This window comes from Lagenorhynchus albirostris, chromosome 15, assembly GCF_949774975.1.
Source record: "Lagenorhynchus albirostris chromosome 15, mLagAlb1.1, whole genome shotgun sequence".
Taxonomy (NCBI): domain Eukaryota; kingdom Metazoa; phylum Chordata; class Mammalia; order Artiodactyla; family Delphinidae; genus Lagenorhynchus; species Lagenorhynchus albirostris.
In genome coordinates this window covers 73,156,324-73,172,269 of record NC_083109.1, presented here as the reverse complement: position 1 = coordinate 73,172,269, position 15,946 = coordinate 73,156,324, and the positions used below count along the sequence as shown (strand labels likewise).

General features: G+C 43.0%; 1 protein-coding gene and 1 pseudogene across 2 annotated transcripts in view; one reads left to right on the top strand and one right to left on the bottom strand.

Annotated features, from left to right (window-relative positions):
• CRCP (CGRP receptor component) overlaps positions 1 to 15,946 on the bottom strand; it is a 79,391-nt gene that overhangs the window by 62,837 nt on the left and 608 nt on the right. For both annotated transcript variants that reach the window (XM_060123204.1, XM_060123206.1), the window contains exon 2: positions 2,215 to 2,307. The gene's annotated coding sequence lies outside the window, so the exon portion shown is untranslated. The remainder of the gene's footprint in view (positions 1 to 2,214; positions 2,308 to 15,946) is intronic.
• Positions 9,318 to 9,850, top strand: LOC132505679 (large ribosomal subunit protein uL6-like; annotated as a pseudogene).

The window sequence follows — 15,946 nt, the reverse complement described above, 5'->3', positions numbered from 1 at the left end:
GAGTTTTTGCTGATATAACATCCTCAAGAACTTTGTGGGTCTCCTGTGTATGTCACAGGACACTTCACTGGACAAGAGAGTCCTCTTTCCTAGATAATCCCATCTCTGTTCCTGGCTTCTGCTGAAATATCTGGAGGGATCCATGAGTCATGTGCCAAATCTCTTAAAGAGCACTCTTAACAGGATACTCTGGCCTTCTGATCCTTTCCAGGCAGTAGCAAGTTTGTCCAACCACACCCTAGGCTTTCTCTCTAAAGCATGTTTTCCTAACAGTGAGTCTCCTAATTTTAGCATCTTTTGCAATCTAGATAGGCTGAGAATTTCCCAAATCATCAAGTCCTGGTTTCTTCTTGCTTACCAGTTCTTACCTCAATTTATGTCTTTATTCTTGCATTTTATACTCAAAGCTGCAAGGGATGCTGAGGAAGCAAGTACCTGGCAAAAGGGAATGAGGTTGTCTCACTGGTTCTTATACTAAACTTTAAACATCCCTTGGGGGTTGGGGCAGGGCCCACTTCACTGCTCCTGTTGTCTTCTGAACAATATTAGGGTCCATAACTAAGGAAGAAGGGAGAGGAGAAATGACTGTTCATTGAGCAGCCAATGGAGTCCAGAGTGGGTGATTACTGTTCTGTTGAAGCACCAAGATTGCACTGACATGTTTGGCAATCACAAAATTAGTAGACTTCACAGGACCGGGGTCCGGTGTGGAGAGCCCTTCATACAGGGACAAAGGGCACAGCTGGAAAGGCAGCCACCCCCTTGCCCATCACGTACCACACGTTTGTGGGGAACCTGTGCTAGATCATTCGTAGACGACCTGCTTCTGAGCCGGGGTTTTGTACGTAGCAGAGCAGCTCCCTTGCCGCCAAACTTTTTTTTTAAACTCGTGATTTAAAAAATAATAAATTTATTTATTTATTTTATTTGAAAATTTTTGGCTGCATTGGGTCTTCGTTGCTGCACACAGGCTTTCTCTAGTTGTGGTGAGCGGTGGCTACTCTTCATTGCGGTGCACGGGGCTTCTCACTGCAGTGGCTTCTCTTGTTGCCGAGCACGGGCTCTAGGCGCACGGGCTTCAGTAGTTGCGGCTCACGGGCTGTAGAGCACAGGCTCAGTAGTTGTGGCACACGGGCTTATTTGCTCCGCGGCCTGTGGGATCTTCCCGGAGCAGGGATCGAACCCGTGTCCCCTGCATCGGCAGGCGGATTCTTAACCACTGCGAAATATCTTTTTGAACTATAGTGTTGTCTGGGTATATGCCCAGGCGTGGGATTGCTGGATCATATGGTAATTCTATTTTTAGTTTTCTGAGGAAACTCCACACTGTTTTCGGTAGTGGGTGCACCAACTTACATTCCCACCAACAGTGTAGGAGGGTTCCCTTTTCTCATACCCTTTCCAGCATTTGTTATTTTATAACAGCTCTATTGAGCCATAATTCACATGCCATAAAACACAACATTTTAAAGTGTTCAGTTTAATGGTTTTTAGTATGTTCACAGAGTTGTGTAATCATCACCACAATCAATTTGAGAACATTTCATCATGCTAAAAAGAAGCCCAGGCTTCCCTGGTGGCACAGTGGTTGAGGGTCTGCCTGCCGATGCAGGGGACGTGGGTTCGTGCCCCGGTCCGGGAGGATCCCACATGTCGCGGAGCAGCTAGGCCTGTAAGCCATGGCCGCTGAGCCTGCACGTCTGGAGCCTGTGCTCCGCAGCGGGAGAGGCCACAGCAGTGAGAGGCCCGCGTACCGCAAAAAAAAAAAAAAGAAGCCCACAAGAAACTTGCCCTTCAAAGGAAGCGCAAAGAAACACAGAACAGGTATGTGTAAATCATATACCTGATATGGGTCTCGTATGCAGAATATAAAAAGAACCTTTAAAACTCAATAATAGAAAAGACAAATAACCCAATTAAAAATGGACAAAATATCTCAATAGGCATTTCTCCAAAGGAGATATATAAATGGCCAATAAGCACATGAAAATATGTTCAATATCATTAATCACTAGAGAACAGCAAAGCAAAGCCAAAACGAGAAATTACTTTATACCCACTAGGATGTGAGTTAATTTTTGTATATAGTGTGAGGAAAGGTCCCAACTTCATTTCTTCTCCATGTGGAAATGCATTTGTCTCATCACCATTTGTTGAGATGACTCTTTGTATCCAATTGAATTGTATTAGCACCCCTGTCAAAAATCAACTGACCAGGAATTCCCTGGCGGTCCAGTGATTAGGACTGGGCACTTTCACTGCCAGGGCCGGGTTTGATCCCTGGTCGGGGTTCTAAGATCCCAAAACCTATGTGGCACGGACAAAAAAAAAAAAAAAAAAATCAACTGACCAATATAAGTGAATTGTATGGTACGTGAATTATATACCTCAGTAAAGTTGATACCCTCCCCCAAAATTGATTATTCTTTTATTTTTAACAAATAAGTGTTTTCTACATGCGCCAGATGCTGTGCTGAAGGCACACTAGTCTATTAAAACATTTGTGGGATTCACCTTCTTCCCATTCTTGAAAACGTAACGGTCCTTCCAGCCTACCATGGCTCACCAGCAGCTACCACAGTGCCCACGGGAATTCTGCAAAGTCATCAGCTTGTTCTCAGTTACCCTGATCTCTTACCAACTCCTGCGGCCATCTGAATGTACAAGGTTGGGTTTATAAGCTCAGCCAAACATTTAGTTTTTCACTTATTCTTGCTCAACTCTTCCTGCCCTCTTCTGAGGGAAGCTAATCCAAAGATTCCACACCTTCTTCAAGCTCCCAACCTGATCCAAACATCTTCCCCAAACCCCCGGAAACTACTAATCTACTTCCTGTCTCTGTGGACTTGTCTATTTGACTTTCATATAAATGGAATCACATAGTATATGGCCTTTCATGCCTGGCTTCTTTCACTTCATTCATCCATGTTGTAGCATGTATCAGAACTTCATTCCTCTTTATGGCTGAATAATACTCCATTGCATGGATATACCACATTCATGAGTTGATGGAAATTTGAATTGTTTATACGTTTTGGCTATTATGAATAGTGCTGCTAAGAACATTCAAGTACAAGTTTAACAAAAAACCTCTTAATAACAAAATCCCCTTCAGTCCTTCCCCTACTTGACCTCTCTGAGGTTCCTGACACTGCTGACCATTCCTTCAAGAAATCATTTCTTTAAAAAAAAAAAAAGTGCAATATGCCACAGTTTTAAAAATAACATTAAAAGGATTATATATCATGACCGAGTGGTACTTTCCCCTAGAATGCAAGAATGGTTGAACATACAAAAATCAATCAGTGTACTATACCACATTAACAGAATGAAGGGGAAGGAAAACCACATGAATATCTCAATTGATGCAGGAAAAGCATTTGTCAAAATTCAACACCCTTTCATGATAAAAATACTCAACAGACTAGGCATAGAAGGAAACTAACTCAATATAATAAAAGCCGTATATGAAAACATATACACAGCAAACATCATACTCAATGGTGAAAGAAAGTTTTTCCTCTAAGATAAAGAACAAGATAAGGACGGCTCACTCTTGCCACTTTTATTCAACATAGTGCTGGAAGTCCTAACCAGAGCAATCAGGCAAGAAAAAGAAAGAAAAGTCATTCAAATTGGAAAAGAAGAAATAAAATGATCTCTGTTCACAGATGTTATGATCTTATATGGGAAAACACTAAAGATTCCACAAAAAATCTGTTAAACCTTATAAACAAATTCAGCAAAGTAGCAACCTACAAAGCAACACACAAAAATTCCGTTGCATTTCTGTACACTAACAATGAACAATCCAAAAAAGAAATTAAAAAATAATTCCATTTATAATAGCACCAAAGAGAATAAAATATTTAAGAATTAACCAGAGGCAAAAGATTTATACCATTAAAACTACTGAACATTGCTGAAAGAAATTAAGATATAAATAAATAAAAAGACATCCCATGTTTGTGAACTCTAAGTGATCTATAGGTTTGATGCAATCTTTCTCAAAATCCCAATCACATAGTTAACAGAAATAGAAAATCCCATCGTAAAATTCATAATGGAATCCCACGGGACCCTGAATAGCCAAGCAATCCTGAAAAAGATGAACAAAGTTGGAGGTCTCAAGCCTTTTGATTTCAAAACTTACTACAAATCTACAGTAATCAAAAGAGTGTGTTGAAAGGTCACTGGCATAAAGACAGACATATGGACAATCAATAGAGTCCAGAAATAAACACTTGCAGATATAGTCCAGTGACTTTCAACAAGGGTGTCAAGACCATTCAATGGGCGAAAGACAGTCTTCAATAAACAGTGCTGGGAAAACTGGATATCCATATGCAAAAGAATGAAGTTGGACCCTTACCTAACACTTTATACAAAAATGAACTAAAATTGATCCATGACCTAAATGTAAAATCTAAAACTATAAAACTCTTAGAAGAAAACGTAGGGGAAAAACTGCATTATGTTGGATTTAGCAATGATTTCTTGGATATGACACCAAAGGCACAGGCAACAAAGGAAAAAATAGATTGCACTTGATGAAATTTTAAGAATTTTGTGCATCAACAGGCATAGCAACAGAGTAAAAAGGCAACCCACAGAGAAAATATGGGAGAAAATATTTGCAAATCATATATCTGATGAGTTAATATCCAGGATATATAAAGAACTCCTACAACTCAACCACAGTTAAAACAAACAAACAACCTGATTCAAAAATGGGCAAAGGGGACTTCCCTGATGGTCCAGTGGTTAAGAATCTGCCTTCCAATGCAGGGGATGCGGGTTTGATCCCTGGTTGGGGAACTAAGATCCCACGTGCCACAGGGCAACTAAGCCCTCACGCCACAACTAGAGAGAAGCCTGCATGCGATGTAGAGCCCACGCACCACAACAAAGACCTGACACGGCCAAAAAAAAAAAAAAAAAAGCTAAAATACATTAAACAAAAAATGGGCAAAGGAGTTGAATAGATATTTTTACAAAGACATACAGATTGCCAATAAGCACATGAAAAGATGCTCACCATCACTAATCAATAGAGAATGTAAATCAAAACTACAGTGAGATACCACATCACACCCATTAGGATGGCTACTATCAAAAAACAGAAAACAGCAAGTGTTGGCAAGGATGTGGAGAAATTGGAGCCCTTGTACACTGCTGGTGGGAAGATATAAGGACACTAGTCAGGCTTCCCTGGTAGTGCAGTGGTTAAGAATCTACCTGCCAATGCAGGGGACACGGGTTCGAGCACTGGTCGGGGAAGATCCCACATGTCGCAGAGCAACTAAGCCTGTGCACCACAACTACTGAGCCTGCGCTCTAGAGCCTGCAAGCCACAACTACCGAGCCCGTGAGCCACAACTACTGAAGCCCGTGCACCTAGAGCCCGTCCTCCGCAACAAGAGAAGCCACCACAATGAGAAGCTCGCACACTGCAACGAAGAGTAGCCCCCACTCGCCGCAACTAGAGAAAGCCCGCGTGCAGCAACCAAGACCCAACGCAGCCAAAAAAAAAAAAAAAAAAGTTGGTTCTTTGAAAAGCTCAACAATGTTAACAAAGTTTTAGCTAGACTTTCTTAGTCTGGTCAGGCTGCTATAACAAAATACCACAAACTGGGTAGCTTATAAACAACGGAAACTTATTTCTCACAGTTTTAGAGACTGGAAGTCCAAGATCAAAGTGCCACGGTGATTAGGTGAGGGGCCTCCTCTAGGTCGCAGACTCTCATTATCTCATGTGTAAGGAGCCAGGGATTTCTCTGGAGCCTCTTTTATAAGGGCACATATCCCATTAGTGAGGGCTTTGCCCTTATGACTTAATCACCTCCCAAAGGCCCCCAACCCCTAATACCATCACATTCAGCATTAGGATTTAATAGACGAGTTTTGAGTGGACATAACATTCAGAATATAGCACATACTTAGAAAGGAAAAAGAGAAAGCTGCAAATAACTGAAATCAGAAGTGAAAATGGGGGGCTTCCCTGGTGGCACAGTGGTTGAGAATCCGCCTGCCACTGCAGGGGACACGGGTTCGAGCCGTGGTCCAGGAAGATCCCACATGTCGCAGAGCAACTAAGCCCGTGCACCACAACTACTGAGTCTGCGCTCTAGAGCCCACGAGCCACAACTACTGAAGCCCACGTGCCACAACTACTGAAGCCCAGGCACCTAGAGCCCATGCTCCACAACAAGAGAAGCCACCGCAATAAGAAGCCTGCGCACCACAATGAAGAGTAGCACCCAGTCACCACAACTAGAGAAAAGTCTGTGCACAGCAATGAAGACCCAACGCAGACAAAACTAAATAAATAAATAAATAAATAAAATACAGCTAAGAACATAGTCATAAAAAAAAAGTGAAAATGGGGACATTATTACTGAGCTTTTTGAGATAAAAAGGGTTTATAAGAGAATATTCTGAACAATAGCACACCGACAAATTAGATAACCTAGAAGAAATGGACGAATTCCTTGAAACACACAAATTACCTAAACCAACTCAAGAAGAAACAGAAAATCCCAACAGGCCTATAACAAGAGATTGAATCAGTAATCAAAAACCTCCCAACAAAGAAAAGTCCTGGACCAGATGGCTTCACAGGTGAATTCTACCAAACATTTAAAGAAGAGTTAACATTAATTGTTCTTAAACTCTTCCAAAAAACTGAAGAAGGAGCAGTCCCCAGCTCATCCTATGAGGCCAGCATTACCCTAATGCCAAAGCCAGATAATGACATCACAAGAAAATAAGATTACAGACCAATTTCCCACATGAATACAGATGCAAAAATCCTCCATAAGATATTAGCAAATTGAATCCAATGACATATTTAAAGAATTATTCACCTTGACCAAGTAGGATTTGTCCCAGGGATTCCAGCGTGGTTAAATATAAGAAAATATGGAAATTCCCTGGCAGTCCATTGGTTAGGACTCTGCTCTCACTGCCAAAGGCCCGGGTTCAATCTCTGGTCAGGGAACTAAAATCCCACAATCTGCGCAGCGCAGGCAAGAAAAAAAAAGAAAGAAAAAGGAAATTCAATCAATGTGACATATCACATTAGCAGAATGAAGGAAACAAAACTGCATGACTCTCTCAAACGGTGTAGAAGAGGCATTTCACAAATCCAACATCTTTCTATGATAAAAACTCTCAGAAAAGTAGGAATAAAGGGCATAATTCTCAACATGATTAAGGCTATTTATGAAAAACCCACAGCTAACATCATATTGAAAGACTGAAAGCTCTCCCCTTAAGATCAGGAACATGACAAGGATGCCTGCTTTCACTGCTGCTGTTCGACACTGTACTGAAGGTTCTAGCCAGAGCAAATACAGTTGACCCTTGAGCAATGTGGAGGTTAGGGACACCAACCGTCTGACCCGTCAGAAACCCACACGTATAACTTTATAGTTGGCCCTCCGTATCAGCGGTTCTGAATCTGCTTGTTAACGTTTTATCTCTTGTTGTGTGTGTGTTGTGCCCCGTCTCACGCTCTCACTATAAGCCAGGTCTCCATTTGGCACTGGACCTTTGTTTCTGTCATCCCTCTACTCCAGCTCAGCCAGAACAATTCCTTCCCCCCACCCCGGCTCACTTGAGATTGTCCAAGTAGAATCTGGATTTTGAGGTCTCCCGAGCCATCCTCCTTCTTAGAGTATCTATTTCACACCGCGAGTTGGCACTGCAACAGGTGCTCACTTTCTTTTCTTCAGGATCTTAGTTCCCCAACCAGGGATCGAACCCACGCCCCCTGCAGTGGAAGCTCATAGTCCTGACCACTGGACCGCCAGGGAAGTCCACAGGCGCTCACTTTCAGGTCTTGTCCTAGAGCCATACGATTCCTGCCCAATATTTGAGACAAAGGATTGTCATTTTCGCTGGGTAAAGGGACTATGGTGGAAGCAGGGACTTGGTTGACCTTCCCTAAAGGTGAAGTCAGAAGGAGAGGGTCAGTTTGACGAGTTCCCTCCTGAGGGTCGGCACCCAAGCAGAGCTTCCACGTACCACCTTAAGAGATGTCCGTCCTGTGGCTGACCTTGAAGGGTACCCCACCCTCTGCAGTACGCTGGGGCCCCCTAGGCAGTCTTGAGAGCTGGCTGGGCCTGTTGGCAACTGCCTCATCTTCAGCTCTTGCTCTGATAATGCTCCCTCCTCCGGGCAATGGGACTTTTACCTCTTCTCCACTCTTGCCTCTCTGCATGTCCGCCTCTAAGGTGTCCTTGGGCACTCTTCCTCTGGCAGGCAGCTCTGCAGTCTGCACATGGGGGAGGAGAGGCAGCCCTGACCCACCTTCCAGCCTTTGCACCACGAAGGCGGGCTCAGACCCCACAGCAGGCAGGGCCTGGAGATCAGGGGTCTGGATGGTGAGAACCTCAATAAAAATTCAAAATGTCCCAAATTCCCTGGGTTGTCATTTGTCCTTCTTTTCATTTTGTTTCCCCTAGAATGATCTCTTAAAGAAAGAGTCTCTGGGCTTTCCTTCAGAGAAGGGAGGAGAAAATATAACTTATGGGTTTGCTGTAATGTTCTGCTAATCTTGAGAAACGTGTACAATCACAGAGCTAAAAGCACTGTTTCTGATGAATTCTGGTATAAAGCAGAATTACAGTGTAAACACATTTAATTTAAAAACATTAAGAGGCAAAAGATCACATATTACATAATTTACATAAAACATCCAGACTAGCCAACTCTGTGGAGACAAAAAATAGATTAGTGGTGGCTTAGGGCTGGGTGGGAGGGATAGAAGGATAGATAACTAAAAGGCACAGGGTTTCTTTTTAAGGTGATGAAAATATTCTGAAATTGATCATAATGATGGTCATACATATACATGAATATACTAAAAATCATTCAATTGTACAATTTAAATGGATAAATTATATGATATGTGAATTATATCTCAATAAAACCGTTTAAACACAACATTGTAAATCAACTATACTCCAAGAAAAAGTTTTTTTAATCTGTTTAAAAAATAAACCTTAAGGGGACTTCCCTGGTGGCCCAGTGGGTAAGACTCTGCACTCCCAATGCAGGGGGCCAGGAGGTTCGATCCCTGGTCGGGGAACTAGATCCTGCGTGCACGCTGCAACTAAGAGTCTGCATGCCACAACTAAAGAGTCCACATGCCACAACTAAAGATCCCGAGTGCAGCAACTAAAGAGCCTGCATGCCGCAACTAAGACCTGGTGCAGCCAAGATAAATAAATTCATTCATTCATTCATTCATTTAAAAAAACAAAAACAAAAAAATACCTTAAGATGCTCTCTTTGCTGAATCCACCATGAGAATGAAGCCTATTTTCAGCAACCAGACTGTCGACATTCCAGAAAATGTCAACATCACTGTAGAAGGACACACAATTATTGTGAAGGGCCCCAGAGGAATCCTGCAGAGGGACTACATCAGTATAGAACTCAGCCTCCTTGGAAAGAATAGGAAGGGACTCCAGGTTGACAAACAGTGGAGAAGAGAATGGAACCGGCTCCAGTTCATGCAGTCCCAAGTCCAATACAACACATGATCAAGGGTGTTCCACTGGGCTTCCATTACAAGAGTACGTCTGTGTATGCTCACTTCCCCACCCACGTCTTTATTCAGGAGAGCAGGTCTCTTGTTGATACTGGAAATTCTTAGATGAAAAATCTGCAGGGCTCATATGAGGCCAGGCATTGCTTATTCAGTATCTCAAGCCCAGGAAGTGATTTGCACTGACTTTGCATCAAATTCAGCAAGCCACACAGTTAAAAATAAGGGTATCAGAACATTTTGGATGTTATCTATGTCTCTGAAAAAGGAACAAATCATCAGGCTGATGAATAAGATCTAAGAGTTGTCTTGCTATGGAAACAAGAAGATACCAAATGATTCCCAGGACCTCTTTGTGATATCTTTAAAATGCAGTGAAACTTATCTATTGGAAAAAAAAAAAGAGAAGTCTCACACTTGTGCTCTGATCAGCTGAGTGTCCTGTGACTTGCTTGTTATACTCAAGGCTGGAACCCTCACATCTTTTCATGGACATTTTGTGTTGATGCACCTCACCACCAGGGGCAGCTTATTCTATCAATATTATCTTCTGTCCTAGACTTTAGAAAGTCTTCTGGACGCAGGGTAATTTGGGGGAAGGAGAGGAGTGAATGTGCCAGCAACAATGGTAAATGTAGGGAGTTCCCTGGCGGCCCAGTGGTTAGGACTTGGCGCTTTCACTGCCAGGGCCCGGGTTCAATCCCTGGTCTGGGAACTAAGATCCTGCAAGATGTGCCCAAAAAAAAAAAAAAAAAGTCAATGTATTTTGGGTGTGTTTCCTTGAGCAAGTCATTTCATCTCTCCTCTCAATTCAGCCTCAATTTCCTCATCTGCAGCAGAGAAAGAATAACTCCATTTGACAGTCTTTCAGAGCTGTAAGAATCTCTTAGCAGAGTGTCTGCTGGCGGGGGATGGGCGGGGGGCTGCTGATACTACTGTTATCAAGCGGTTGGAGTCCAGTGGACACCCTATAGGCCCCAGGTCACCTTTACCCAAGTGATACTCTGTATGCTCCCGCCTATGGCACGAGGCCCACATCACTGTGGTTACGAAAGGAGGGTCAGTTGCCAGAGAGTCACAGTTTGGCTCAGGACAGGCAGCCAGGACTCCAGTTCAGGACCCTGACTACAAATGCAGTGACAGCTGCTTATCCTAGGAGCAAGTCCTGTCCCCATCAGGAAACAAAAGAGCTGGCATGTGAGCCAAGCTTAGAAAAATGACCCAGAGAAGACGAGAAAGAACTATGCCGCCTTCAAGACAAGCCTGGGAAGGTATTTCTGGGGCCAAGGAGCAAGTGTACCAGTAGAAGGGCACCCAGGGATGAGGGAGATGCATAGAAAAGTCACTTAGGACAGACTTACAGCCAAATAGCACCATGACTCCATGCTTCAGACATATAATAAAGACGAATAAAATCTAGTCAAGATAAAATCTAGTCAAGATAGAAATAAGGAAGACCTCTTTGTGAACCAGACACAAGCAGAAGTGGTGAAAGGGGAGACACAAGGGCCTGTGCTGGGTCCAGTGAGGGGCTGGTGGCTGGGTGTTTTTCTTCAGCTTCCATGGGGTAGCTGGGAGTAAAAGCACTGGTGTGCACAGCCCCCGCGGAGAGTGCTCAGCCGTAGTAAAGGGGAAGATGAACAGAGCCTCCAGCCTAGCAGCAACATCCCTAGGAAACACCTGGGGAAAGTCTCACGTGTGAGCACAAGGTCAGGAGGTACCTGAGGAATGTGTTGAGGGAAAGTGAAAAAGGGCAACAACCTAAATCCTCAACAGGAAAACGGGTGAAATCAGTGGTGGTGTATTCACACAATGTAATACTCTCCTGCCATTAAAATGGATGGGCCTGAGCTACATTTGTCAGCACGGCTAGAGCTGGCCAAAGCACGTGTCCGGCATTCTGGAAAGGAAATGGGCACAGTCGTTTCAGATCGTGAGAAGTGTCAGGGGTAGATCAGGGAGAGGTGAGAAGGTGATGGGAGAGGTGCTAACTTCTATCAGGTGTATCATTTTCTTTTTTTTTTGGCTGTGCTGCCGGCTTGTGGGATCTTAGTTCCCCCGACCAGGGATTGATTGAACCTGCCCCCTCAGCAGTGAAAGTGGGGAGTCCTAATCACTGGACCGCCAGGGAATTCCCTACCAGGTGTATCAGAGAAGAACGTTACATGCCCCTTATTCCTCTGGCTTAGAATTCTCTTTTGCCTTTTTCCTTTCCATTGGGCGGGTATGGAGCTCCCCTGAACTTTCTTTTCTCTAGGTGCTAATGGAAAGCTGGTATTGAGTTTTGAAAATGTTGCAAGAGAAAAGGAATTTCAGGAATTTCCTGTTTCCAAGCAGCAGAGGGTAGACACCATTCCAGGTCATAAAATTGGTTCAAAGACTCTTATCTGAATAAAGTATGGAATTGGGAATAGTTATGAAAGTTCTGCCCAGAACCGAAACTTGTTCTATTTTCTGTTACTAAAAACTGTCCTTGGGAATGACATATTGACATGTGCAATAACATGGAGAATCTCAAAAACATTATACTGAATGAAAGAAACCAGACACAGAAAAGCACCCTGTATCATTCTGTTTATGTGGAGCTCTAGAAAAGCCCAGTCTACTCTATGGTGACACAATGTCGGTCAGTAGTTGCCTGGGGTCAGGGGTGGAGGCAGGACAGACTGGACAGGGTCAGGAGGGAGCTGCCTGGAGTAATGGAACTGTTCTGTATTTTGATAGTGCTGGTAGGCACTCGGGTGTAGACATCTGTCAAGCCTTATCAAACTGTACAGTTAGAATGCGCGTGCACTTCATTATTTGTAAACTATACGTCAAGAGAGTTTGTTTTAAACAATTAAAAAAAAAGTCCTTGGAAGTATTTCTACAAGGTAGGGGAGGGTCTTTTTAAGACACTCAGACTTATTTTCAGATCTTGTAAAAATAACCTTTAACTTCTAAAATATTTGTTATTCTAGGGAATTCCCTGGCAGTCCAGTGGTTAGGATGCCGTGCTTTCACTGCTGTGGGCCTGAGTTCCATCCCTGGTCAGGGAATTAAGATCCTGCAAGCCACGTGGCACGGCCAAAAATTTTAAAAAAAGAAAACAAATTTGTTATTCTAATTGGTTGTTACACTTGATAATTGTTGTCCTGGTATTGATATTAAAATAGCAATCAATATATCAAGTGACATCCTTGTATTCCTAAAAGATACACACACACACACACACTCTCTCTCTCTCTCTCACATTCTAAGGATGAAAACTGGCAGTTCCCTTTTCTCTATATATGTATGAATATGTAATAAAACCCATGACTCTGTCAATCCCTTGTTCAAACATGAGTTTGAACGTCTTTTAGAGGCCGTATAGCAGAATGACCAAGAGCATAAATCTCTAACCAGGTTCAAACTCTACCTCTGCCCTTTACTTAACTTTTCTCAGTCACTGTATTAGTAACATGGGAATAATAATAGTACCTACTTAATGTTGTGAGAAGTGAATGAGTTAATACATGTAAAACACCCAGATAAGTACCTGGCTCTATAGGGTATAAGTCTGGATAGGCTAGTTATGCTGTAATAGCAAACAACCCCACAATCTTAGTTGTTTGAAACAATAAAGGTGTTTTTTATTTTTTTTACCATTTTATAATTTATTTGATTAGAAATTGCCAGATTCATGATGCACACTTCTCAAATAAAATTAGATTATAATCATTAGCATGATTCTAAACATGCTAATTTATAGATAAAGTAATGCTTAAAGTTAAGACAAATTTGAGACATATCATTGAGAAGAAATAGGAAAGGATTTTGAATTTATAAAAGCACAAGTTCTATCCCGAATTTTGCTACAGGTTTTTCTCTGATCTTGGCAAGTCACTAGCTCCATTTGTCTTCGTGTTCCCATCTGTAAAATTGTGGTCATGATCCTTGACACTGCCTTTCTTAAAAGAGAATGTTATGAGGATGAATAAGGTAATGCCTTGTGGTAGAAATAATAAAGGTTTATTTCTCACTCATGCCACACATCCATCACAGGTTGGAAGGGAAGCACTGCTCACCCTCAGTCCCTCAGGAATTCAGGCTGATGGAAGCTCAATTTGGACACATGCTTCCATGATCGCCAAGGCAGGGAAAAGGGATGTGGCAGCTCAGCGCTGGATTTTAAATTTCTGCTGTCAAAATCTCATTTGGCAAAAACAGCCACATGGTCACACCTAACTTCAAAGGGGCAAAGACCATGTGTCTAGAAAGGCGGAGGGAGGACCAGAAAAATGTTTGGTGAAAAGCACTAACGACTACCATGGTTAACTTTTTTTTTTGGCTGCACCTTGTGACATGTGGGATCTTAGTTCCACCAACCAGTTGAAGTGTGGAGTCCTAAACACTGGACCACCAGCGAAGTCCCATGGTTAACTATTACAGTTGAATTTTAAAGTAGGCAGAAGAGGAGAACGCAATGAGGAGGTGACATTTAAGCCAATGCCTGAATCACAAAAAAGGGGAAACTAGGAGAGCATTGTGTGCAAAGTCCCTAAAGCAGGCATGGGCCTGAAGCCTTTGAAGAACAGGAAAATGGCTCAAGTGTTTGCAAAATGGTGAATGAGAGTGAGAGCTGGCAGGGCTGGGTCACACAGGCCCTTGAAGGCCACAGTAAGGAGTCTGAATTTTACTCCAAAGTGTACTGGGAAGCCACTGTTTAACCAGATAACATGGTATAATTTTTATAAAGACCACTCACTCTGCTTGCTCTGGTGGGATGGGCACGTGTGGAGGAAGGGAAATCAGTGAAGAGGCTACCACCCAGGTGAGAGATGCCTGTGGTGTGCACCATACTGGTCTGGGCCAGTATGATGTTGTGTGGAACCCAAGGTCCCTGTAGACTATACTGACAGAGGATAAAGGGAGCGTAGGCCTCAGGCTAGACAGTGAATGTCTACCACTGCCCCATGTAATTACGACCTGCTTTTGATCCTGTCTTGTTGCTGAGGATTGAAAAGAACACGTTTACCACATCATTAGCCACGTATCAAGTGCCAGAGGCTGTGTTGATATATTCTAGCAAAGAAACAGCTTCTGAGGGGCTTCCCTGGTGGCACAGTGGTTAAGAATCCGCCTGCCAACGCAGAGGTCACTGGTTTGAGCCCTTTGCTCCATGCTTCATCTCATCCCCTGTACTCATAATGTGGGGTGTCTTGGGGCTAATGTGTGAAGCTGTTCTCCACCTGCACTCATTTCTTTGGTGACCTTATCCATTCTCACTGCTGAACAATTCCCAAATTTTCATCTCCAGATCCATATGTTTGTACCAGGCTGCAAAATTAGTGGGGAAGGAAACTGGCCAATGGGCTTTACCCATCAGGATCTGGTCATCAGGTTCAAACGTTCAGAAACCAAGTTATGTTGCAGAGCAACTAAGCCCGTGTGCCACAACTACTGAGCCTGCGCTCTAGAGCCCGCGTGCCACAACTATTGAAGCTGCTTGCCCTAGAGCCTGCGCACTGCGACCGCAACTACTGAAGCCCGCGCGCCTAGAGCCTGTGCTCTGCAACAAGAGAAGCCACCGCAATAAGAAGCCCGCGCACCGCAACGAAGAGTAGCCCCTGCTCTTGGCAACTAGAGAAAGCCTGCGTGCAGCAAGGAAAACCCAACGCAGCCAAAAATAAAAAATTAAAATTAAAAAAAAAGAGGAAAATCAACTTGTACTAACTAAATATAGGTTGACTCGCAAATGGAAAATCAATTTATTAATTTATAGAAGCAGATCGACCTTTACTTATTTTTGCCCATTTGCTAGTTTTAAAAGGCTCATTGGTTTGATTCTGATTATAAAAATAATGCATGTTCATGATAGAAACTTTCAAAAAATCAGAAAATATGAAGAACAAAATGAAAATCATCTATAACACCCATAATAACACTTTACAAGTATCTAGATCTGTGTGGATATAATTTTAGCACTATTGGGATCATACTATATATACTTTTGCATCTTACTTTCTCTTATGTTTATATGGTAAGCATTTGGGGAAAAGAAAAACTTGTAGGCCTTGTCATTTCTTACAATATATTTATTTTTACCACCCTGGGAACTACTTTTTTTACGGCATCAAGGTCCATTACCAGAAGGTTGCTTTGGTGAACATGAAATCAGAGCAAAAATTAATAAATTAAAAATAGAGTAATTGTACGAACAATTGCATCCAGGCCAGGTTACCTGTACCATACACCCCCGCTCCTTGCATCTTTATGTGTGTATCCGCAATGCCAAGAGGGAGCGCCGGGCCCCTGGGTAGGGGTTCGGGGCCCAGGGGACCGCAGGTGGAAGCCCAGGGTCAAGGCTATAAGCCAGGTGGGCCTGCGCGAAAGGCACTAGGCATGTTGAGGCTTCGTCTGAGCTCA